The sequence below is a fragment of the Mustela nivalis genome (genome assembly GCF_964662115.1).
Source record: "Mustela nivalis genome assembly, chromosome: 3".
NCBI classification, from domain to species: Eukaryota; Metazoa; Chordata; class Mammalia; order Carnivora; family Mustelidae; genus Mustela; species Mustela nivalis.
This window is the reverse complement of record NC_139022.1, coordinates 91695261-91719833: the sequence shown is the minus strand read 5'-3', so window position 1 is coordinate 91719833 and position 24573 is coordinate 91695261. Positions and strand designations below refer to the sequence as shown.

At 43.0% G+C, this 24573-nt stretch overlaps 1 protein-coding gene across 3 annotated transcripts in view; it reads left to right on the top strand.

The window, feature by feature from the left end:
- Positions 1–24573, top strand: part of NDUFAF2 (NADH:ubiquinone oxidoreductase complex assembly factor 2) — a 357071-nt gene that overhangs the window by 313395 nt on the left and 19103 nt on the right. Inside the window, exon 9 of one of the 3 annotated variants that reach the window (XR_014310373.1) lies at positions 2391–2456. The exons of the other annotated variants lie outside the window; for them this stretch is intronic. The gene's annotated coding sequence lies outside the window, so the exon portion shown is untranslated. Of the gene's footprint in view, positions 1–2390; positions 2457–24573 lie in introns of those variants that run through there. 3 annotated transcript variants of the gene reach the window in all.

Here is a 24573-nt window from a genome sequence, read left to right as displayed (position 1 = left end):
CAAGTCTTTAGCAATAACCCCACAGTGAGGTGATGTTTTCCGGATCTTGAAAGGAGCACAGCAGAAGCTTTTGTCGTCCAGTTGCCAGGGCGGGGAACGTGGCTTACCATTCAACTGGAACAGTATTTTTGGCAGCCGGGGCTTTCAGGAGCTTTTCTCAGCCATCCCCTACACCAGCCAGCCACTCACTGGACGGTCCGGGCTGACAGCACAAAGCTTGGGCACCAGGCACCGCCGGCTCTGGTTTCCCCAGGTAGCCTGGGGTAATGTTTGGTATCCCTCTAATGATGACTAATTCACCATCCCAGTGTCTGAGGAGGTATGAAGGACTCAGACAAACCCCCAATTTTCCTGACTTTTGGTCAAAAGTGCCAAGACCTGGCCATTGTATTCCAGCCCTTCAGAACAATTCTTCTCCTCCCTGCCTCCACGCTGGGGTCACCTCGTGCAGTAATGTGCTTTGTGCTTTGCGCAGGGGTTTTGCTGAGGAGCCAGGGGAACAGAATCCAGATGACATTTTGCTCACTAAACCTGGAGGGAGGGTTTGCATCCTGTACCTCTCTGGAGGAGGGAGCTCTTTCTTCTTATTAGAGGCAGCCACTGCTTGCCAAGCCTAGGCTTCGGCTGCCCAGAGGGGCGCCTTCACTTAATTGGTACAGAGATAAGTACTGCCTTCCCATTCTGTCCCTAGGAGGCACCCAAAAGCATTGGACAAATCTGTGATTGCTTCCTGCCCTAGCTTTTGCTGGGAGTGAGACCATCTGCAGAAGAGCCGTGATCATAGCCTATGTTCCCAGCCCTGCTCCTGAGAGTTTTGAATCTTCCTGATCACTGCCTATCTGTGAGCCTCGTCTGCCCAGCCTGCTGGCTGCCTGTGCTCTGGCTCCTTGCCTGGCTGATTCCTGGCTCACAGCTTAGCCCCGAACTCCCACTTGTGCCCAGGCCCCTGCGTGGTTGCTGACGCCATCCCTGGATGCAGCCGGTCTGGTCCTTCCGTGCTGACTCTGGGCTTCAAAACTTAAAGGCTTAGCACTGACAATAGCCTCAGAGCCAGACAAGAAGGAATTGTTTCCCACCGAGTAAAGTATTTTCTGTCCAGCCCAATACGACATCTTTGAACAGCCAGGCTCGATCCACTGGTGTACGGTACACATACCCCTGTTTACAGATGGCCTCATAGATCCTTCTGTTCCAAGCACACCTCCTATCCCGTTCTTCTGGTCCATGACCACAGAGTTCATTCCACTCTCATCTCTTATCACGTGTATCTCTCTAGATTACAGATGATCTTTCTCAGTATTGTTTTCAGTAATATGCTCAAATTCCCACTAACATCCTTCACAGCTTGACCCATCGCCCAAGGAGTCACCCCATCACACCATACAGGCACACACACAAACACCGCGCAGGCACGCACATACATGTATATGTGGGTGTGTGGACATGTGCACACATACACACAGACCTACACAGCCTGCTTTGGATTTAGGGTCCAGAGACTATTTGGCTGCTGAAGCCATATGCAGGATGAGTCAGGAGCCTGCAGAGAAAACCCATGTTGTTACTGGAAGGACTAGCTGTCCTGTCCTGGAGCTGAGCTGTGTGACTCGCTGGGATAGGAACGCAGGCATAAAGGATTAGAAAGAAAGTCAGGAGTGGGGAGGAATAAAAGATGAGGGAAATTAATCCTGTCGGAATCCTGGGAAAAAGGATCGCACTTTGAAAAATTTACTTGGGGAGCACATGGGTGGCTCAGTTGGTTATGTGTCTGACTCTTGACTTTGGCTCAGGTCATGATCCCAGGGTCCTGGGACCGAGCCCCACATCAGGCTCCACACTCACCAGAGTGTCTGCTTGAGGATTCTCTCCCTCTTCATCTGCACCCCACCACTGCTCTCATGTTCTCTCTCTAAAAAAAAAAAAAAAAAAAAAAAAAAAAAAATAATAATAATAATAATAACTTTTTTAAAAGAAAGGAAGGAAGGAAAGGAGGGAGGGAGGGAGGGAGGGAGGAAGGGAGAAAAATGTACTTGGGAGGGGCACCTGGGTGGCTCAGTTGGTTAAGCATCTGCCTTCCGCTCAGGTCATGATCCCAGGGTCCTGGGATGGAGCCTCACATAGGGCTCCCAGCTCAGCAGGAATCCTGTTTCTCCCTCTCCCCCGCTTGTGTTCTCTCTGTCTCTCAAATGAATAAGTAAAATCTTTTTTAAAAAGAGAGAGATAAGAACAGAAAAAGAAAAGTGTTTGGGGAGCCATCATGCCTCTGGCTCTTTTGCTCAGCTCCCCCCCATTTCTGACCAGAAACTATGAAGAATCCAGCTCCCCTTTTCCCCATAATTCATTCTGGCCATCTAGTCATTCCAACACAACTTCTGATCTGATTCTTATAGTGTAAGTTCCAGATGCATCAATCACCTCGGCCACAGGAGACTATTTTGTGCTGCACCCCCAGCAGCTGGCCCTCTCCCACAGGGGGTCAGTTCATTCAGGCTTCACCCCCTGCACCCTGGCTCCTGTGAAATGTATATGAGTGCCTCTGGGGCTGAGATCCCTTCTTGATGTTCCTTTCAGCTCTTCACACCACCTACCGTTGATTCTGGGCACTTATCACACTACCAGTGTTTGTTAACTGATGGACAGATTGATCATAAGCACACATTCCATCACCTCTTATTGAGTGGTGTTTTTCAAAAAGTGCTGGGAGGATCCTTTGCACCAGAATCTCCTTGGGTGTTTAGAAAAAAATGCATGTGCTTGACCCCCACCACGCACTGGCTATTTCAGAATTTCTGAGAGTGTAACTGTGGCAGCTGCCTTGTAGTGGATAGATGATGGCCACAAACTGGCATTTCTGCCATCAAGGGACAGGGTCTATTTCTCCCCTCCTTGAAGTTGGCCCATGGCTGCTGTGAACAATGAGCTGAAGCTCTGCCAGTTCCAGGCCCAACCTTGGTCTCTGGGAGGCCTGGACTATGTGGAGGGACCCTAAGTCTACATGAAGAGGGGAAAGAGCCTGCTGAGCCAGCTCTCCACTCATCCCCTCCAATTTGCCCAGCATGTGGGTGAAGCTCTTCAGGACCCTCCAGATGAGACCAGAAACCAGCTGAAAACCAATGGATGACCCCAGGTGATCACCTAGAGCAGAAGAATCAACCAGCTGATCCTTCCCAAGTTCCTAACCCACAAAATTATGAAATGGAGTAAGTTGGCTGTTGCTTTAAACTCTGAGTTTTGTGATAACTTGTCACATGGTGATAGAGAATAAGAATATGCAGACGTCACAAATTCTCCAGGTTTTTCTGGTGTATCCTAGAATTTGAGTCACTGTTGTAAAGGGATCTGAGATTTAATGAGTAAAATTTTATATTAAAGATGAGAAAATATAATTCACTTCACAATTTGTTATTTATATATCCTAAGGGAAGAATATATGGTAAAATAAAATCTCATCATTTATGTTGAACTCATTTTGTTTACTGAACAGTTCTGATCATAATACAAACAAGAGAGGGCCTCCAGCTCTCCTGAACTTTTCTAGACAATTCAATTGCCTCAGACAGTGTTAATAAACAATGTCATCCCAATGGAATAAAATACGGCTTTGGATTTAAAATGTAGTGAGTCCTGACAACATTTGGTTTGGATTGGACATGTTTCCTTAGTCTTTGCTTCCAGGCCAAAACTAAGAAGATTGGTGGGGGTGGGGGGGTGGGGAGGTTAGTCTCTCGGGAGTATATTTTAAATCTGAAGGTTGTGGGTTTCTTTCGGGTTTCATAATGAAACCTTTAGACTTGTAAGTCACATGACCAACCACTGCTTTAGCCAGAGTTTTGGATGAAAACCACAGGACCCTACAAACCCCACTGGGATTAGTGATTTTTGTTTTGGTTTCTCAACAAAGCAATTTGGACAAATCTGAGAAATTTTTACAGACTCAGCAGAGATCGGTGTGAAACTCAGCGTCTTCCTTGGATGCTTCAGCTGAGCTTCGGTGGGTTTGGACGGGTCCAGTGCTTAAAAATGGAACTCTAAAAGCATAAAACCACACAAGCCAAAAATATTTTCCAAAATGAGTTTAACTAAACTGAAGCTGCTGGGATTTGTGCCCTCTCTGTTCCGACAAGTAAATGTGCCCCTTCCAACTCGATTCCCAACCTGCCTTCAAGCTCATTGGGTCGGCTGCATCACGTGCCGAGCGGAGCTGTCCCTCTAGAACAGAACCCTGGCCTCTTCAGACACTCTTCAGAGGTGGCGGTGTGTTTCCCAAGATTCAGTAGTTTGAAGCCTGGCAAGAAATCAACCTCACCACCTATTTTTATTTTGTTCATCTGAAAAACAGAGTGTCCATATGGTGGCATCACTTGAGAATAGCTGACAAATAAATACAGTCATCCTTAAAGCCAGTGGTTCCCAGACAACCAGTCTGGCCCATGGCCGGGCTGCGTCAACACTGCTTGAGACCCTGGTGAAAAATACAGATTCCCAGGCAGCTCTCCAAGTCAGAATTTCTGGATGGGAGCCCAGGAATCTTTATTTTTAATGAGCTGTTCAGATGATTGTATACATCCAAGTTTAGGAAACACTTTGGTGTTGAAAAAATATGACACCCCAGCCCTGGCCAAGATGGAGTAACATGAATTGGATTTATCCTACTGCCTGAAACAACTAAAAAAACGGCAACAAAATGTATGAAAGAATGGCTTTCCCACACGGGAGTCAGGCAGTCCGGGATGATGATCACTGAGAGGGCAAAAAATGATTTTCCAGATACCAGGAAGGGAGAGCGGGCAACGCTTAGTGCATGACAATCACGTTTAGGGGATGAGGTTGTTAGGATGTGATTTCATCGTACTCCACGAAGGATGCTTAGTCACTTCACAGAGGACTCCTCACAGAGTGGGGGCAGGCAGAATAACCCGAGGGCCTTCCTTCCAGTGGCGATATTCAGCAGCACAGGTGTGCATATGCTGATGGAGACTAAGGCCAAGTAAGGAATGGGTTTGCAACATGCTCTTATTTGTGTTTTAAAAATAGAGGTATTTCCATATTACAATATGCAAAACCTTTCTGTCAGAAACCCAAGAGAGTGGTACATTGGTTGTTTCTGAGGCACAAGCCTGACAAGCTGGGCTGAGGTGGGATGGAAACAGTTTTACTGTATACTTTCTGTACTGTTCCAATATCTTTAAAATGATCATGTATTTCACTTTAAATAAAAAATTAAAATAAATGAGTCATCCTAAGGATTTCTTTAAATATTTAACCAGGAGTATCCGGCTGGTTCAGGCCGTAGATCATGTGACTCTTGATCTCCGGATTGTGAGTTTAAGCCCCATGTTGCAGGTAGAGATTACTGAAGAATAAGCAAACTTTAAAAAATAATAATAATAAAATCAATAAATATTTAACCAAATTTTATTTGATTTTTACAAAACACCTCTCCTGTAACTCTTCAGGAAGTTGTTGACCATGGAAAGCACTTGATATAATACACACCCATTCAGTAATTTATTCTATGTATCATTCACAATTTAGTTTGTCCTTATTCATCTGACATATCATACAATACTACACAACAGTGACAGCAAATTACATCATTTATTGTGTTTCAACTTAATTTGAAAAACAAGTTGTTGCCATTGCCTTTTCATTTCCAAAATATGAGTTTAAATTTACTTAATTGTTTTCCGGGTCTGGCACAGTCCCACACAATGCCCAGTGTTAATTATCTGGTCACATCCAGATTCCTGCGGTTGTTTCTAAAATCTACAAAGTATTCTATTTTAGACTCCCAAGGGTCCGAAGTGTAAGATGTTTGTATAAGGCCTGTGTTTGCTCTATGTGTGGGTACACCTAAGATAAAGAAAAGCTTCAGGCTCAGAATAAATGTTCTTCCCTCAGGCAGGTCCACAGTCCTGAATGGATGTCCATGTTCAGGCCTCTGGTTTATGGGGAGCCCTTCTTAAGGGAAGCCCACACAACTGCTTTTTCCACTCTTCTGAAGGGTAGGATATGCATGTTTTCATTGTTAAACAAAAGATATGAGCTATGTGAATTACCTAAAATTTTTCTTCTGCACATTGTAAGGATTTGGGAAATTTAAAGAACTAAAAGGCCCAAAGAAGAGATTTAACCAAAGAACCAAAGTCAGAGAAAGTGAATTTGGGAATCTAAGTAACAGAGAAATTAAATCCATTCTTTCTGATATTCCATTGTTTTCTCTGCTCATGGATTCTCACCACAGGACAAGCAAGGTCAGTTCCTTCTCTCTTAAATTCCTTCTCAAAAACAATGGGAAAGGAAGCAAAATATGGGTATGTTTGTGTTTGCTCGCGTCAACATAAACACCAGGAAACATAGGTGAGAATCCCCTATAAGGTCAGGGCATGGGGGTGGAGAGGGACTGGAGTACACGGGGACAGACCTTTCAACATTTACTGTTTTTTTTAATTGAAATATTTAATTGACACACAGTGTTACAGTAGTTGCAGGTGTACAGCATAGTGATTCAATTTTTCTATACCTTGTGCTTTGCTCACCACAAGTGTAGCTGCCATCTGTCACCATACAGCGCTAGTACAATACTATTGACTACATTCCCTATGCTGTACCTTTCATCCCGTGACGTGTTCATTCTGTAACTGAAAGCTTGTGCCTCCACCTCCCTTTGACCCATTTCGCCCATCTCCACCACTTCCTTCCCTGCTGGCAGCCATCAGTATGTTCCTATACTTAGGCGTCTGTTTCTGCTTGTGTGTGTGTGTGTCTTAGATTCTACATATAAGTGTAATCATATGGTATTTGTCTTTGTCTTATTTCAATTAGTATAATAGTCTCTAGGTCTATCCATGTTGCTGCAGATTGCAAGATCTCACTCATTTTTATGACTGCATGATATTCCATTGTATATATTTCACATCTTTATGCTTTCATCTATGGAGGGACACTTGGGCGCCTTCTGTATCTTAGCTGTTATAAATAATGGTGCAGTAAGCCTGGGGGTGTATATATCTCCTTGAATTAATGTTTTTATTTTCTTTGGGTAAATAGCTGGTTGTGGAATTACTGGATCATATAGTATTTCTATTTTTTCATTTTTTGAGGACCCTCCATACTGTTTTTGACAGTGGCTGCACCAATTTACATTCTCACCAACAGTGCATGAGGGTTCCCTTTTCTCCACATGCTCACCAATACTTGTTATTTGTCTTTTTGATTCTAGCCATTCTGACAGGAATAAGGAGATATCTCATTGTGGTTTTGATTTGCATTTTCCTGATGATGAGTGATGTTGAGCATCTTTTCATGTGTCTGTCTACTGGCCATCTTCATCGACATACACATTTTTATAATGTTTTCATCCTGGACCATGTGAATGCATCAGCTATTTTTAAGATTTAAGCTAAAAAATATTTCTCGAAGCTTGTCTTTTTTCATAAAACCTTTATATAACATGCCTAAGGCTAGGTTGAATGGACTGAAGTTGCATGAACTGAAAAAAAACAACAGGAAACTGGAGCTCAATCTCCCCCTCCCCTTTCCTCTGCTTATCATTTTGGGTGAAAAAAGATCTCCAATAATTATCAAAGTGATTTCCTTATGGCTTTTCCATGGCTTAGGTCAGATGAGTCTGTAGGTTTCTAGAACATTTTCAGAGATAAAAGACAAAATTCTACTTGGTGTAATTCTTCCTTTTGGAGACATTTTTGGGTATTCACTACAGAATCACCTGTGTAGGATAACAGAAGTCAACAAAACAATGAGGATCCTGGAAAGAAAAAGGGATTGTGGGGTGTGAGTATATATACACACTCATGTGCAGGGTGCTGGGGAAGATGGCAGAGAAGGCCTGGAGGTATTTCCCAGTGTAAACATTAGAGGTTTAATTTTTGCAAAGCAGCTTTTCTGGTGAAATATTGCTGACTGTGTTTGGAAGTTGATAATATAATTCAGTTCTCCTCTGGGCATTGTGGGTATACTATGATTTTCTTGGTTGAAATGCCTCCCTCCCCACCCCAGAATAGTAGAAAGAGTGAATAATTTCATATTGGACACTTTCCCTTTTGGGGAATAATTTAAGCACTACCATATGTCTTCTTATTTTGTCCTTCTACTGTCTCTCACGAACCACTGGGCTTTGAAAATGCAAAAACAAAGCAAACACAAAGAAACACACGCATGCACGTGTCTCTGTGTGTGTCTGTGTATGGGTTTAAAAGCACTCTGTGGTGATTGTCCAACCACTGGGCCATGGTAATTATCCAAGAAGGTGTTTGAAGATGTGCTTCACTGAAGGGGAGTGATAACAACCTTCAGAAACTGTTTAATCCCCAGAAACTAAAATCGGTCTGATGATAGCTGCATAAGACGGGAAGGAATAATCATTGAAATTAGACCCAAGGAAGAAGGTGTGAAGTGTGCCTGCTCTCAGGGCACCAGTGTCAGAAGCACTCAGGTCCAAGGCACGTCTGTTTGACCTCAGATGAATTCTGAAGTGTTTTCCTCTAGAAGAGCTTGTTCTGAGTCACTCCTGGTGAATTGGTGTCTCTCTCTCTGACGTGGTGTGTGGCGTGGTTGTCCCATGTCCACAGTGAGCTGCCAGATCTGCAGAAGCAGAGGCCTTTTTCTGAAGTGCTTAAATCAATCTAGAAATAGTAGTCTGATTATTTGATTTTTCACAGTTCTTTGCCTTTTTCTTGCACTGAGGAGTTATGTAGCTAACTTTATTCACATCAAACGGCAATGGAGTTTAAAGTGATCTCTGATTTGGAACCATTACATTGACTTGAAAAGTGCAGAGGTTCTTTAAGTATACTCAATTCGTGAGCACCCAGCCAAGCAGATCATTTGGGAAGCCTCTTATCTCAGAAAGCTGATTAAATTATAAAATTATCAAGACATTTATTTCAAAGATACTGAGAAAAATCAGGGCGTTCTTGTCAGGTGCCTAAGGCACCTTTAAAAACTTGACTCCAACATTCTTTAACATCTTCTCATCAAGAACAGGAGCCTCTGCCCCTGCTCTTGAATCAGGATGGGCTGGTGACTGCTTTGAGCAATAAAGTGTGACAAAAGCCTCACTGTGTGGCTTCTGAGGCGAGATTGGAGAAGGCCATGCCACTTCTACTTTTTCCTCCTGGGGTGCTTGCTCTGGAAGAATCTGACCACCACGCAAGGAGTCTGCCTCCCTTGAGAGAGTTTTGCTGGGCAGGCCTCTGGTCACAGGCTCGCTGAGCTTCCAGTGGCTCCGGGCAGTGTGGATGGGCCATCTTGGAAACGCAGCCCTGTTGAGCCTTCAGATGGTTGCCGTCCCTGTTTGTGTCTGACTGCAACCTCAGGAGAAATTCCATGTGACAAAACAGCAGCTAAGCCCTTCCTGAATTTATAACCGACAAAATCCTTTTTTTAAAGTTGTTTTTTATAACGCACTGGTTTTGGTTTACACCACCAAGTTTTGGGTTGATTTGTTATTCAGTTCCAAGAGGAAGGGAGTCTCTCTCCTTTGACACACCTTCTTATTCCAGCTGCTTACGTTCTAACCCTGTGCTGGGGTTAGTCCATTTTTCCTTTGGTTCATCTTTTCATCCTCCTCCTATATACACACACACAGCCACATGGCCATGGCCACTGGAATATGCACAAAATCGATCACTAGGCTCAGTTTTACTCTCTCATTCACTCAGTTCAAACCTCATTTTTTAGCCGAAAAACATGGGTCTACAGGGATTAAGTGTTAGTCCAATGTCACAGGGCTCAGAAGTGGCCCAGCTGGAAGTAAACCCCAGTCTTCAGACGCCCAGTCCAGTCCTTTTCCCACTAATTACTTTCATTTCCCATTCATCTCCCAAAATAAAATGGGTCAATCCTTTTCTAGTCCAGAGGCCATAAACTCTGAAAGGGCCAGATGCCTGGGCACAGCGCCTCATTTGGCCGTCCAGCGGTTCCAGCGGTGACTGGTGGGCTCCTGGCGAGGGCTGCCTGTAGCCAACCTGCTGGGGGTAGAAGAGGGGCAGTGAGTGAAAAGAGGAAAGAGGGAAGTGCCACGAGGGCCTGCGATATCCCTCCCTTGTTCCTCACAGGCCTATATTCTGAAGGCCTGACGCTGATGATGGCCAGAGTACAGGCAGGGATTCCCAAATGTGCTGGGAAACTGCCAGGTGCCCTTCCCCCGCTCCCAAGTTTCTATGTTAGACCCTTCTCACAAACACAGCAGTCTTTTTAGATGGGATACTATGTATTTCTGAGTCAGGCTTGAAAAAGATGAGCAACTGGGGCAAAAGAGTGGGAAACCCTCTGTTAGACAGAGGGTTAAATGTGAGAAGCGTGTTATCAGTGTATTTTATCTGCCACTGAGAGGACCAGGCACGCTATCATTAATACACTGCTGCCCACGGCCCCAGCATTGCCCCAATTTTTCTAAGCCCTACAGCATTGTTATATCATTTGTCTGGCAAAGGAATCAGAGCCAGTGAGTAAGAAGGCCACCTCCTGCGCTCCCCCAGCGTACCCCCACCATGGTGTATTTCCATTCCTTGAGCTTCTCGCCAACAACTAGATCTCCCTCCTCCACCCACCTCTCCACCATTCTCCTACACCAAAGGGTAAAGGATGATTAAAAGTCGTCTGCATGAGGTGTGGTTTCGTTCAATATGTACTGTTGGTTCTGCAAATATGCTGGTGGGACGTTGACCACGCATGTTATGTACCATATGCCGCTCTGTTAGCTGGCATGCAGTGGAAAGCCTGAAAAGCCAGGGAGAAGTGGATATTTTTTCTGCTTTTGAAGCACAGGCTTTAATAAAACAAAAAAACAAAACCCAAGAGTTTCGAGAGAAAAAATATCACATAATTACAGTTTCGTTAATCCTTCATGGATTCCTTATGCTGTACAGTTTGCCTCTCAAAAAAAGCAACCGCAGATTCATTCGACTGCCTAGGATTCGTAAAATCATGTCAAAATAAGTATATCTCATTTTCTGGGTTTCATATATTCTGGGAAAGTTATATGTAAATTGGGCTTTTGCAAATTTGGCCTTATTTCAAATATTTTCAAGGTGTTTTCAATTTAAACTGGTACTATTTGTAAAGCAAATAATAATTTGGTAATGCAAATAGTCACTCCCTAACTTATTTGTTTTGTAAGTTTGGACTATTGTATCTACACTTTTTCAGAAACAAGATAGATGATGACAGACAGTAAGACACTAACATAATACAAACTAAACATTTTAAATATAAATGAAATATTTTTAGTTTTAAAATTTAATCTAAGAATATAGATTTTTTTTTAACAAGTTTTATCTAAATTAAGAACTTGTGCCTTTCCCAAAGTAGGGCAATCTGGCAAAATATTGACATAGCAAAATACTGAATTTATCCTAAGGATATAAGAGGACCTTGTGTAAAAATGTATGTGCCAAAACAAACACCCAAACAAACAATTGCAGCACTGTTTATAATAATAAAAAGTTAAAAATAATATAATAAATAATAACTCTTTATAATAATAAAGAGTTTATAATAATAAAGATTTAAAGAAAAATAGAGAGGTCAGTAAGAGAAGTCATTTAAATAAAAACATTATTTCATTCTCCTGCAATGTTTAGTTAGTTACACTGCTGTCAAAAGAAGGAAAGTGAGATACCATTTTTATTTACCATGGAGGCAACAATTTGAGAGTTTGATGACCTCCTGTTGAGGAGTATAGGGAAATGAGGGGTCAGAAGTGGTGTGGGTAAGTACATAAAACACTTCTTCACTGGGTGGTTGTCTCTGGGAGTGGCTGTAGTTTTGGGTACGATCAAATTTGCCAGTCCACAAATATTCCGGAGACTGAGACACTATAATCAATGTGACATCAACTTGAATTATTTATTTTAAAAATATTCCAAAGCCATTTTATATATTTAAGAGATTTAAAAAGAGATTTGAAAGAATTACACTGTTTAATGAGGAAGTATTAAAGTTTAATTTTCCTAAGATGTTTTCAATAGAAACATCTTTTACTGTCCTTTAAGGAGAAAATTTGTATCCAGCTCTTTCAAAACAAGTTCAAGATAAGATCATCGTGTGTATTTGAAAGTTGGGTGGTGAATTCACTACATTTGATAAACTCAGTATTACCAACTTCTTGGGTCTTTTTCAGGGAGAATGTATACATGCTCCCTAAAGTTTACTTGATTAAAATAAGAAGTACTTGACAATTCAGTTTATAGAAATGAACTGTTATTTAAGATGTGATCCCAAAGATTTCCATTTGGTTACCAATTTCTTTCTTCTTCCTTCCTTTCTTTTCTTTCTTTTCTTCCTTTCTTTCTTTCTTTCTTTCTTTCTTTTTTTCTTTCTTTTTTTTTGGTGCGTGCATAATACAGAAAAACAGAGATAAGGAATACTCACCAATAACCTCACCATCCTAACTTAGCAAATTCTTTTGTCTATTTCCTTCCGTGAGTTTTTCTTAGAATTGTTATACTTTTTAAAATACAAAACACTACAAACATACAGAAAAATACAATAAATAATAGAATAAGTAGAATAAGACTCCTGTTTGCTTCAGTATGACAAATCAGATACTTGCTGAAAACAACTAAAAATGCTAAATAAAATATCAGAATTAAAAATTATTTTCAAATGCGTCACTGAGCTGGTAGGAGACTATGAAATATTCAGAGGCAAATAAAGTGAAAGCAGGAAGTGGAAGGGAACTGTGCTCTGAATTTAACCTCTCTGTGGAGGCATCTGAAGAGCCCTGCTGGTATTGACCTTGGGTTTTGATGGTGGCCTGAGGTAATGCAGACTGGAGATCAAGGCAAGAACCCCATCAAGGTGAAGTCTAATAGGAGACACCCCCCCACCCCTTGATAAAGCTAGGACCCCAGTGGGCAGTGCCTTTAGTATACAGGTAAACTAGGAATAAATCCATCCCACAATGGGATTAAGCAAGGAAACTTGCTTATCTTGACCATTGTGCTGGATAGCAGGGGAGAAAATTCTCCCTTGAAAATTTATAACACAAGCATACCCATACAGGGATTTGCGGTCCAGAATTTACATTATCTGTGAGGAGCCAGAAAACCAAAATTTTATTTTCAAGTGGTTCAGGTTTTAATTGCTTCCAGGCATATGGCAGAAATAAAAGAAATATTCTCTGGAGGAGCCCACCTTCAAATAAGGCCTCAAAAATTTCCACAATTAAACACAAGTTAATCTGCCCTGAATGAGACTCACAAAACACACAAGCAATAAAGACACCATGGGGGATATCCAAGAAACAAAATAAGAGAATCAGACACCAAATAACATCAAATATTGTAATTATCAATCTTATGTAAGATAAGTGCATTTTTAATTGGCAAAAATTAATAATAGAGGGGATTAAAATATACAAGGAAAGAAAGACTAAAAGTAATGATTTTGTAAATTTGCAAAACAAGTAGAATTTCTAAAAATAAAATAAAAATTGAAATAACTCCAATGGCTTGGTTAAACAGAATATGGGGACATTAAAAAAATGTAAGAAGTTATTCATAAGGTCTGAATAATACGAGTGGGAAACAAAAAGATAAAAAATATGAAAAAGAAGTTAAGAGACTTAGAGAGTAGATAAGAGATTATGTGAATCTGGGCACCTGGGTGGCTCAGTGGGTTAAGCCGCAGCCTTCGGCTCAGGTCATGATCTCAGGGTCCTGGGATGGAGTCCCGCATCGGGCTCTCTGCTCAGCAGGGAGCCTGCTTCCCTCTCTTTCTCTCTCTGCCTGCCTCTCTGTCTACTGTGATCTCTCTCTGTCAAATAAATAAATAAAATCTTAAAAAAAAAAGATATTATGTGAATTTAACTGTAATTTCAGAGAACAGACTCTACTTCACTAGTAATCTGGGAAATGCAAAATGAAACACTGAGATGCCATGTTACCTTTCTCCTCTTAGTAAAATTCATGATACCCGGTTCTGGCAAGACTATTAGACAACCAAGAAGTATTTTAGTATCTAGTCGGGGGTATAAGTTGGAACAGCCACTTTGGAAAGCAATTTGACAGTTTTTGTTTTGGGGTCTTTGGGTTGTTGTTTTGTTGTTGTGTTGTATTGTGTTTTGCAAATTACTGCACACTCCCATTCTGCAAGAAAGGAACACGTATGAGTCTAGCAGTTACAAAGCCCAGGGACAAGTTATATCTATTCAGCTGCAAGGGCATCTGTAAAGAAGATGAAAGGTGAAACTGAGGGGCCCCTGGGTGGCTCCGTGGGTTAAGCCTCTGCCTTTGGCTCAGGTCATGATCTCAGAGTTCAGGGATCGAGCCCCACTTGGGGCTCTCCACTCAGCCCCAAGGGGGAGCTTGCTTCCCCCTCTCTCTCTGCCTGCCTCCCTGCTTACTTGTGATCTCTCTCTCTCTCTCTCTGTGTCAAATAAATAAATTAAAATCTTTAAAAAAAAAAAAAAGACAGAAAGAAAGGTGAAACTGAGGCAGTTGTGGGGATCATCTTGGTCATTCATTCATTCATTCATTCATTCAATGAATAATTACTGAAGGCCTTTTCTGTAGGCCAGTAGTTTAAAGGGCTTACCTTTCCCAGCTAGAGTCAGTTCTTACTTTTTGGGGTGTGAGGATACTCTGTGACCCCTCGAATCTGCTGTTTCTCCCTGTAGATCTGTGTTTTGACTGCTTTACTGCCCTTTAGACTTCCCACTAAGGAGAATCCAGAACACATGAAAGAAGAGTGCAGTTCATTCTGCCTGTTGCCTGGAAGGAAAGGTGAAAGAAGCACAGTTGAAATCCTTCACGCTCCATCCTGCAAGTTTCCCCTCAGTTCTGATCTTTGCCTGGCTTCTCCAGCTAGTCTGTCTTATGCTGTTCCCAGGCCTCATTTTCCATAGCAGTCGCTTGGTTGTTAAAAATACACTTGCAGTGAAATTTCTTGTAGTGAGGTTTAACTTGAGAGGGAAGTTTCTCGCCGCTTGATCATGATTTTCAGTTGTTTGATGGCCAGAATGACTTTTTACATCTCATTGTATGTAGACTGCATACAGGTACTGTATGCAAAGTCAATTATTAGTAAAGATTTCTTGAAAAAAAAAAAAAAAACAAGAATGTAAGTGAATGGATGACTTAGCAAAAATTGGGGAATTACTTTTAAATTTTATTTAAAATTTGTGGTCTATTGTTCTCGTGTGACATATACCTTTAATTGGAAAACCAGAGAGGAATTAGCATATGGTATATCAAAATATATCATGCTACTTAGAGTCGAAACCTAGGTGGAGGTACTGGGTTGCACTTTATCCTGTAGCTGTAAATTTGGTATTTTATGATTTTATAAAATTGGCTGCATCTAGCAAAAAAAACAGCATCTCCTGAATTGGAGTATCCATGCACTTGAATATACTCTCAAATAGGCCCAAAGTATTTTTAAGCTTTAATTTTCCAATATCAGATCTCATTTTTAATTAAGGCTTAACTTCCACTCTCCCTTGCATCTCCATGGAAGGATTAGGCCAGGCCACATCACATCTGGCTGGGTCTGTGATGTCTCGGGGATTTATGAATGACAAGCGGTATTAGAACTGGGGTCGCGTGCAGTCATCCTGAAATCAAAAGCTGAATGCTCCCTTCCCAGCTGCATAGGGTTGGGGTAAATAGGTCATCAAAGGCAGCATCCTCTCTGCGCTTTCCTTCTGTTTTCAGAATCTTGCCTCATAAAAATTCAGAACCAGAATCTTGTGGCATTCTCTAATGAGTAACCTGTAATCAAAAGCAAAGCTTTCTTAACATTGGTTATGAAGAGGGCAAGGGAAGAAAGGCTGGAAGGGGTGTGAGGGAGAATCAGAAGACCAGTGGGGGGTGCAGGCAGGCACTGGAAGTTCACCAGCAGGAGAGACTGCCTCTGCACCCACCCGGGAGACTCGTGGAAAGACAAGGTCATGGGCCTTGTCTATCGGAGTTCCCACTAATAAGATGAAAAATATGCAAACCAGTGAGTTCACACAGAAGTTCAGACATTCTTGGGGCATTACAGAGAATTATTTTGAAAACATACAATAAGATTATTGAGGGGCTGGTTTGTCAGTAAGTAGCAACGGAGGCTCTGGGAATGTGGGAGACTTTCCTGAAACCGCACGGGTGACCGCAGGTCGCAGAGGGACACTCGTCCCCCTGTGAACAGGGCTGTCTGTGTCCGGCCCATGTGTATGGTCCATGAGACCCGACTGGGGAGCCCAGCCCTGTCTTCATTTCCTTAGTGACTGCAGCCACTGAGGCCATGTTCAGTAAGACTCCCAGGGTCACGCCCTGCCTCCGTGAAGCCCTGGGCTTCTGCCTCTTCTAAGGGTAATGTGCTGGGAAACAGGAAGGGGAGGAGCAAATAACCTAGATTTCACTAGGAGACACAGAGACCTACACGTAGACCCAAAATAGCAGCAGGAGGTAATATATGGGAATGTATTTTGAAAAATTCCACGTGCTACACAAATAAAAGTTAATACTATTTCTATATAATAGCATGGGGCTTAGTGGATCCAGAAACTATAAGCACTGAGCCGTAGATAAGCTGGTCCTTCAAAAGAGAACCAAGAGCACCATTTTATCTAATCCATAATTCATCCTTGTGGAAATTCTGCTGGAGTTTGTAATGTATGATGGCTGGTCACCTGCCGGTAGAGTCAGAGAACTTTATTTCTTAACATTGGTTATGGGCAGATACGAAATGAGAGAACAGATCTAATAATTCAAGTTACAATGCCTCACTTTCTAATTCTCAAAGGCCTTGGGCTGTGTAGCCTCAGGACCGTGAGAAATAAATAGGGATCACTCTCTCCATTTTCCAGGCAAGAAAACTAAGGCTCAGAGAGGGGGCATGGCTCACCCCCAGGTCACAGGGCTGATGGGCGGTTGCACTGTGGCTCTATCCTGAGTGGCCTCTAGGAAGCAATGCAGAAACGTGGCAGGATGTAATTCTATACCCAGAAAGTCAAACAACTGAACTGTAGCACCCTGGAGGCCAAAGTCCTTTTCCCATTTGCAGCTCCCAGTGTTGCTGAAAAGTGTGCCTGGGGTGAAGATGTGTTTGCCTTCTCTCCATTTCTGTGTCACCTGTTGTACCTTCTCTTTCAGAGCCACATGCTTTTGAATGATCTGGACCAAAGAGAGCTAGCTCCCCTATTAGGGTAATTGCAACATGGTAACACTTAGCACACTCAGCACTTTCCACCTAGATGTTATCTCATTAACCTTCCTGCGTCCCAGTGAGGCATGTGCTACATGCGATATTGCTGTAGCCTCTGTGCCTCTAGGAAAAGAGCCAGTCCTCTGAGCCCCAAGATGAGGTCCTTTGGATCTGCAGCTATTTTGCTGGGTGACCGAGGGCTTGACACTGAGATTTCCTTTTACGAAATATTACTGGAAGGCCAGTGGCAAATACTATCTATTGCTCTATTCTGAGCACAGGTATTTAGAAGTCTCATTGCTATAAAAAGGGGTATATGCCTCCCTCTATGTTACTCAACATTGAATAACATATAGGTGCTTTTGAAATGTCTGTTACTTAATCCTGAGAACAATGTTGGAAGCAGGTATTATCTTCTCCATGGGAAACTGTTTATAGGAGACTTGGAGATGAAATACCTTGCCCCGGGACACACTGGTGTTAGATGGCAGAACAGGGTTTGTGCCCAGCTCCCGGTGACCTCAGAGTTTAGATGTAAGGTGCCCGCATCCCGTTGAAAGGCTGATTCTATGCTTTAACCCCATGAGCTGAAGAGGCAGAGAGAGGACCCGAACAGACTGTTAGCACCAGCTAAATGTGCAGCCGTCCTTCCTTCTACTACCAGCACCAGGCAACTGGGAGCGGGGATTATGAAAGTGGGGAATAGGACAGCAGCAGCCCCCACGGAGCCCCTCGAAGCTCCTGGGCCTCTCCTCTGAAGTCAGGAAGATTCCAAAACCCAGACACTATTTCCAGGGCTCTGGGGCAGTCAGGGAGTGTGTGCCCATGCAGCGGAGATACAGGAGGGGTGGGAAGGGCTTTTCAAAAAGAGAAAGGAGGAGAGAAGTTGGAGAGTGTTTTGAGGGAGAAGAGATGGTCCTGCCAGGTTTCTGCCAACTCCTGATGTTCTAGTAAGAACCTCGGAGGAGACATGCCTAGTGGAGCTAGAAGAATATTTGTTGATTTGTGAAAAAACGGTTTTCAATACACAGAGCCCGCATTTTAAGGTTTGTCCTGCCAAATTTATAAAGAAAAGAAGTGCTCCAGCGGCGCCTGGGTGACTCGCCTTCAGCTCAGGTCACGATCCCAGGGTCCTGGGATCGAGCCCTGCATCAGGCTTCCTGCTCAGGGAGGAGTCTGCTTCTCCTTCTTCCTCTGCTGCTGCCCCGGCTTATTCTCCATCTCTTTCTCTGTCAAATGAGTAAATAAAATTTAAAAAAAAAAAAAAAAGAAAGAAAGAAAGAAAGAAAGAAAGAAAGAAAGAAAGAAAAGAAATGCTCCAGGCGCAATGCCAGTGAAATGAAGGGCACATAGTTAATCGCATCAACAAGAACAACCTGAAACCAATTTTGATATGCCTTTACTGTATTTACATTAGCTTCCAGGGTTGATGGGACAGTCTTGCCAATAATAGCTTTTATATAAAATCGGCTTTAAGGGGAGAGGTAGTTGTGGTCTCGGGTTACTTAAGATTCAGGCCATAATTTCACAGCTGGAAACTCAACTTGCAGTATCCTTTGTGTGAGCAGATCCTTGAACCCAGGCCTTGGACTCAGGAATGGGTGGGCCTGAGCTGAGCTGCTCCCCACCTGCTAGCGGCCTGGTGACTTACATGCTGGGTGTCCTTTTAGAGTAATGATGTGGTCAGAGGAACTGACCAAATCCAATGCTCACTTTTACATTCTTGCTGGGAAAAGTGAATTCAGATTAGGATCAGCTTTACTAATAAACACTCCGGAAATAATCAGCCACCTTCCCCGAGGCTACATTTCTCATGCCATGTCCTCGTTCTGGGCATATGACTAATCTCAAAGCTCTGATAAGTAGTGTGTGTTCAACGTAAATTATAAACTGGATGTCATGCTGACATTCTGGCCTTATAGTGATGAAACAGGTATTTCCAGCTCTGTCAGGTCAAACTCAGAGCCTAATGAATACTCTTGGAGGTCTGTAGCTCATTCCTCACCCACTTGAATTTCAGTAACTCATTTTCTGTAAACTAGCATAAAATTACACACTTCAGGTAGTCATTTGGTTATTCCCATTGACCTAAGTTGGTGAATAATAAACTGCCCAAAGACTCACATTTTCCACTCTTTTCCTTTTCCAAAGGGACAGGCTTTCCTCAGGGGCCTGTGTCATGGTTTTATCATTCCTACAGGCAGATTCTCTCTTAAATCCAGGCAGAGTCTCTCCTGCTTTAATTCAGTTTCCGCTTCTTGTTAGGTCTTCAGAAGTCATGGGGAATAACTGTTTGATGTCCCATTCTTAAAGCCCTCCATGAATTTGAAAACAGCAAACAGATTTATCCAGAAGCTTCCCTACCACAGGATAAAACCCTGATTCCTTTTAACTTTCAATTTTGACTCGGTTTCTTCCAATAGAGGCTCCTAAGTCCCCTCTGGTGTCTTCCTATTTCTCCTGTGTGGTGATGTAGTCAGGATGCATTCAGGGGCTCATTCTCTTTCGGGGACAGTCTGCAGGCAGGTGACCCCATCTCAAGCACACCATGGAGGAGAATGTCTATGCAATCTTGTGTCCTCCCTTGTATTGCAAGATCTCTGCCACTGTTCTGGAGAGCCCAGGCAATCTCCACGGAGAGAGGGCATCTCTTCCCATGAGTCTCCCTATACTATCAGAAAAGCCTTTGCCTAAAACTCGGCAGGTGACTTATTCTCAGACCTCATAGTCTAGAACTGGGCCACAGGCCCAGAGAAGGGGGCTGCCAGGATGGTGCAGACCAGTCACCACTCATGCCCCCCACTTCAGCCCCACAAGAGGAGTCATTTCCTGAGCACATAGCTTTGTGCTTCAAATACAAATTTCAAAACAAAACTTCAAACAAAATCAAGGTTCTACCAGCAAGGATAAGGGAGGGGCCGTGGTCGCTGTTAGGGGTATTTGCCACGAGTGAGCAAAAATGGGGGATCATGGGGTGCCTGGGTGACTCAGTCATTAATCATCTGCCTTAGTGGCTCAGGTCATGATGCCAGGGTCCTGGAATCGAGCCCCGTATCAGGTTCTCTGCTGGGCGGGAAGACTGATTCTCCCTCTCCCACTCCCCTTGCTTGTGTTCCCTCTCTCTCTGTGTGTCTCTCTCTGTCAAATAAATAAATAAAATCTTCCCAAAAAAATGGGGGAGCAAAATGATTCTCCACGTAGTTCAAAATATTAACAGTAACACAACAAAACAAGGAATAATTTAAAGCCCATTAAGTGCGGGTACTGTGGGAGCTGGCAGGCAGGCAAAGATGAACGCCACAGGGCCCTTGACCTGCAGACCTAGCTAACAAGCAAACGGGGCACCCCATGTCATTTCAGGATTGTATGGTAAGTGATAAGAGAAAGGCATGCAGTGTTCTGGAAGCACGGAGCAGAATCCCTTAGCTCGACCCAGGGGTATCATTCCTGGGGAGGGGCCAAGTGGACTGTTTGTGGGTGCTGAGAATGAGCGAGAATGTATTAGGCTAAGAAAACAATGCTGGGGAGGAATTATGTGGTGTGTGACTCTTGATTTTCTAATCTTTGTAGAATATTTTATATTTTATTATTATGACTCCTCTACAGTTGATGAAATAGAAAATCCCCTTCAGGCCTGAGGGTGGTGTGCCCTGCAAGGGTCATTTCCCAAGAGTTCAGTTTTTCATATTTTGTATCTGGATGAAGTCCATTTTATGATCACTGAATTCCATATTTAAACAAGAAAGCCACTCATCCAGTAGGAAAATGTGCGAGGGAGTGAAAATGAATGCGGTTCTAATCATTGTGATGTCACTGGCTCTGTAAATGGTTTTTTTTTTTTTCTTAAAGATTTTTATTCTTATTGAGAGAGAATGAGTGAGAGAGAACATGAGAGAGGAGAAGGTCAGAGGGAGAAGCAGACTCCCCAAGGAGCTGGGAGCCTGATGCGGGACTCGATCCGGGAAATCCGAGATCATGACCTGAGCTGAAGGCAGTCAGTCACTCAACCAACTGAGCCACCCAGGCGCCCAATGGGTTTGTTTTTAAGTATTGTAAGACAACTTCAGTAATTGAAACTGAGGAGGAATCAGAGTGAGTAGAAGTCTATCACATGGAATTGTTTTATTACTTTTACTTATGTGTATGTGAAGATAGGGTGGCAGGGACTTGCTTATGAGGAACGTATGTTAAATTGATGAGTGATTTCCTTAGCATATTCATTACCTTCTTAAAAATGCTCTTCAGGGGCGCCTGGGTGGCTCAGTGTGTTAAGCCGCTGCCTTCGGCTCGGGTCATGATCTCAGGGTCCTGGGATCGAGTCCCGCATCGGGCTCTCTGCTCAGCGGGGAGCCTGCTTTCTCCCCCCTCTCTCTGCCTGCCTCTCTGTCTGCTTGTGATCTCTGTCTGTCAAATAAATAAATAAAATCTTAAAAAAAAAATGCTCTTCAGATGGTGGGGCACTTGGTGGCTCAGTTGGTTAAGTGTCTGACTCTTGGTTTTAACTCAGGTGGTGATTTCAGGGTCATGAGATTGAGCCCCACGTTGAACTTCGCAATGGGCATGGAGCCTGCTTGAGATTCTCTCTCCCCTTCTCCCTTCCCACCTCCCCCAGGCTCTCTCTACCTCTTTCTCTCTCTCAAAAAAAAAAAAATAAAAAAATAAAAAGCTCTTCAGATAATAAGAGACACTGGAAAACAAACTCTTCTTTCCTCCTGCATCTTTTTTTTCTTTAATAGATGTAAACTTTAGCCTGGTTTGTGCTGAGCTTATTAGAGAAGTATGAATATGTAAAAAAAAAAAAAAAAAAATCGCTTTTTTAAACCTTTTTAGATCCATCCTTGGAGTTCTGTAGACATGTTTTCGTGAGAACACCTTCCTTCCTCTTATAAATAAGTAAAAGATAACTGTTCCAATAAACACCCAAGCCAGCATTATAAACAGGCAATTCAGGGTAACAAATCATATAAAAAAGGGTTAGATTCCTTAACAATCAAAGAAATGAAAACTAAAACAAGATATCAATAAACAAATCGGCAGAAGGTTTTATAGAAGTATAAGTCAGTAAATAAAGTGCTTATGTCCGGGGCTGGTGAGAGTTTGGAGACAAAGAACTTGAGCCATCGTCAATGTGATGGCCCCATAGCCAAGGTAAAGAAGGATTGACACTGTAGAAACCTTTCACTTTCTCTGTACTGTTTGCTTTTGTACAGTGTTAGTGAATTATCAGCAAGAGAAACATAAATTTTTCCAAGTGAGGGGAAAAAGTTAAAAAAGAAAAGAAAGGAGATCCAGTCCTCCGACTCCTTTTGCATGAAGTGCTTCCAGTTGCTCCATGTGAAACCAAGGGTTGGCTGGCTCTCAGCCGGCTCATCCAAGCTTATTCTCACCTCCTTGCATTTTAAATCCCACCTGCCAGGGAAGCCTTTGTAGTCAGACTGGGAATCTCTCCTCTGATCCAACTTATCTACCCAAGGCTGACCCAACTTGAAAAACTGGAAAATAAAAATCAAAAACAGAACGTTCAAACGAGATGCTGAACACTAGCCCAACCTGTACGTGAAATCAACACGTCTTATCCGTGTTCCACCAGTTTGTGCAGTCCACTGGAAGGACGGGAGACACAGGCTGGAGACCCAGGCCCCCCATGTGTCCCCCCCAACACTTTGAACCCCCTCATTTTTCTCACCTACTAATCAGATCTGTTCCCCTAATTTAGGAGGCCGATAAGAGAATCTGGTGAGGCAGGAGGAGTGCTATGGAAAGAGAAGGTGATTAACCACATCATTGTGTGAGCCCTGGAGGATAAGATTTGTATCGTTTGTTTGGTATGAATACTGCGTAGAAAATTAGGAGAACCCAAGATGTTCATTAACACAATGATTTTATGAAGAAAATGCAGTGGTAATCTAATCCTGACGATTTCTCTTTTCAATTTTTATTTTTCATTTCAGGATCTCAGCACACTTAAATGTCACTTAGATTTTTACATCACAGCTGTACCATAAGGAGTGTGAATTGCTACTGGGCCACCAATGGTACTTGTGTTGACACATTTTTCCAGCACTCCTCCCCCTCCCCTTTAATAATGAGAAGTTCCTTGTTACTGGTGAGAGCCACCTGAACATTAAGGAAAAGCAGCCCCGATGTGTCCAGGTGCTGGGAGTTTAGGAAAGAAACCTCAGGTGAAAGTACAAATCGGATGACCACTTCTTTCAGGGAACCTGGGAGAGGGGGCTGAGCAGCCCACATGAGGGGAAGGGGTCAAGCAGAGGTTTCTTTTCCACAGCCACGGCGACGATTTAACCTACTGTGCAGTTCTTCTTTACCATGTTTTAGATCTTGTTATTACTCTAGTTCCAGAACATTCCATGTGCTGACGCACCAAACAAGAGAGAGCAGTTTTCCTTTTAACTTGAGACAATATTTAAAGGGCAAGTTTGTCTACTGGTGGTGGCTGAATTGTGTCCCCCAAAATAGATACACTGAAGTTCTAACCCCCAAACATCAAAATGTGACCTCATTTGGAAAGAAGGTTTTACAGATGGAATTAAGTGAAAATGAGGCTGTTGACTGGCATCCTTATAAAAAGGGGAAATTTGGACACAGAGACAGACACACTGAAGGAAGACGATGAAGATACAAGGAAAATGCGGTGAGACCAAGGGTTGGAGTGAGGCATGCTGGAGAATGCCTGAGGCTACCAGAAGCTGGGAGAGAAGCCTGGAACAGAGCCTTCCCGAGAGCTTCCAGAGGGAGCACCGTCTGGCCCACACCTTGATTTTGGACTCCAGGCCTTCAGAGCTGTGAGACGATCTGTTTCCATCTATTAAATAGATATCTGCCGACTTGATGATTCTTTCTTATGGCAGCCTTAGGAAACGAATATATCTACCCAAGTCATGCATTCTTAACAATGATTGGAAAAAAATTAAGGGAGAAACCTCATCCCATTCTAGCAGTGGATACTTGGGTGACAAAATAAGGATCAGGAATGGCTTTTTCACTATGGTGGTAGATTTTTCTGGGAACACTCAGCCTGGAGTTGGTTCTCTTTCTGTAGAATGCAGAGAGCCGGTAAACCCTCCCTTTGCAGCATGGCAGAGAGGAGAGATACAGGGGCAGATGTATAGGCTGGTAGGGAACATACGGTCCCAATTTGTACAATTGCTTGGCTCTGTGTAGCATTCAAGGAGCTAACACTGTGCATACAGCTGCTTAAAGCCCAACATTTAGGGGTGCCTGGGTGGCTCAGTCAGTGAAGTGTCTGCCTTTGGTTCCTGGGATCCAGCCCCAAGTTAACTCATCAGGTTCCCTGCTCAGTGGGAAGTCTGCTTCTCCCTCTCCCTCTGCCCCTCCCCCCTACTCATGTTCTCTCTCTCTCACAAATAAATAAATAAGATCTTTAAAAAAAAATAA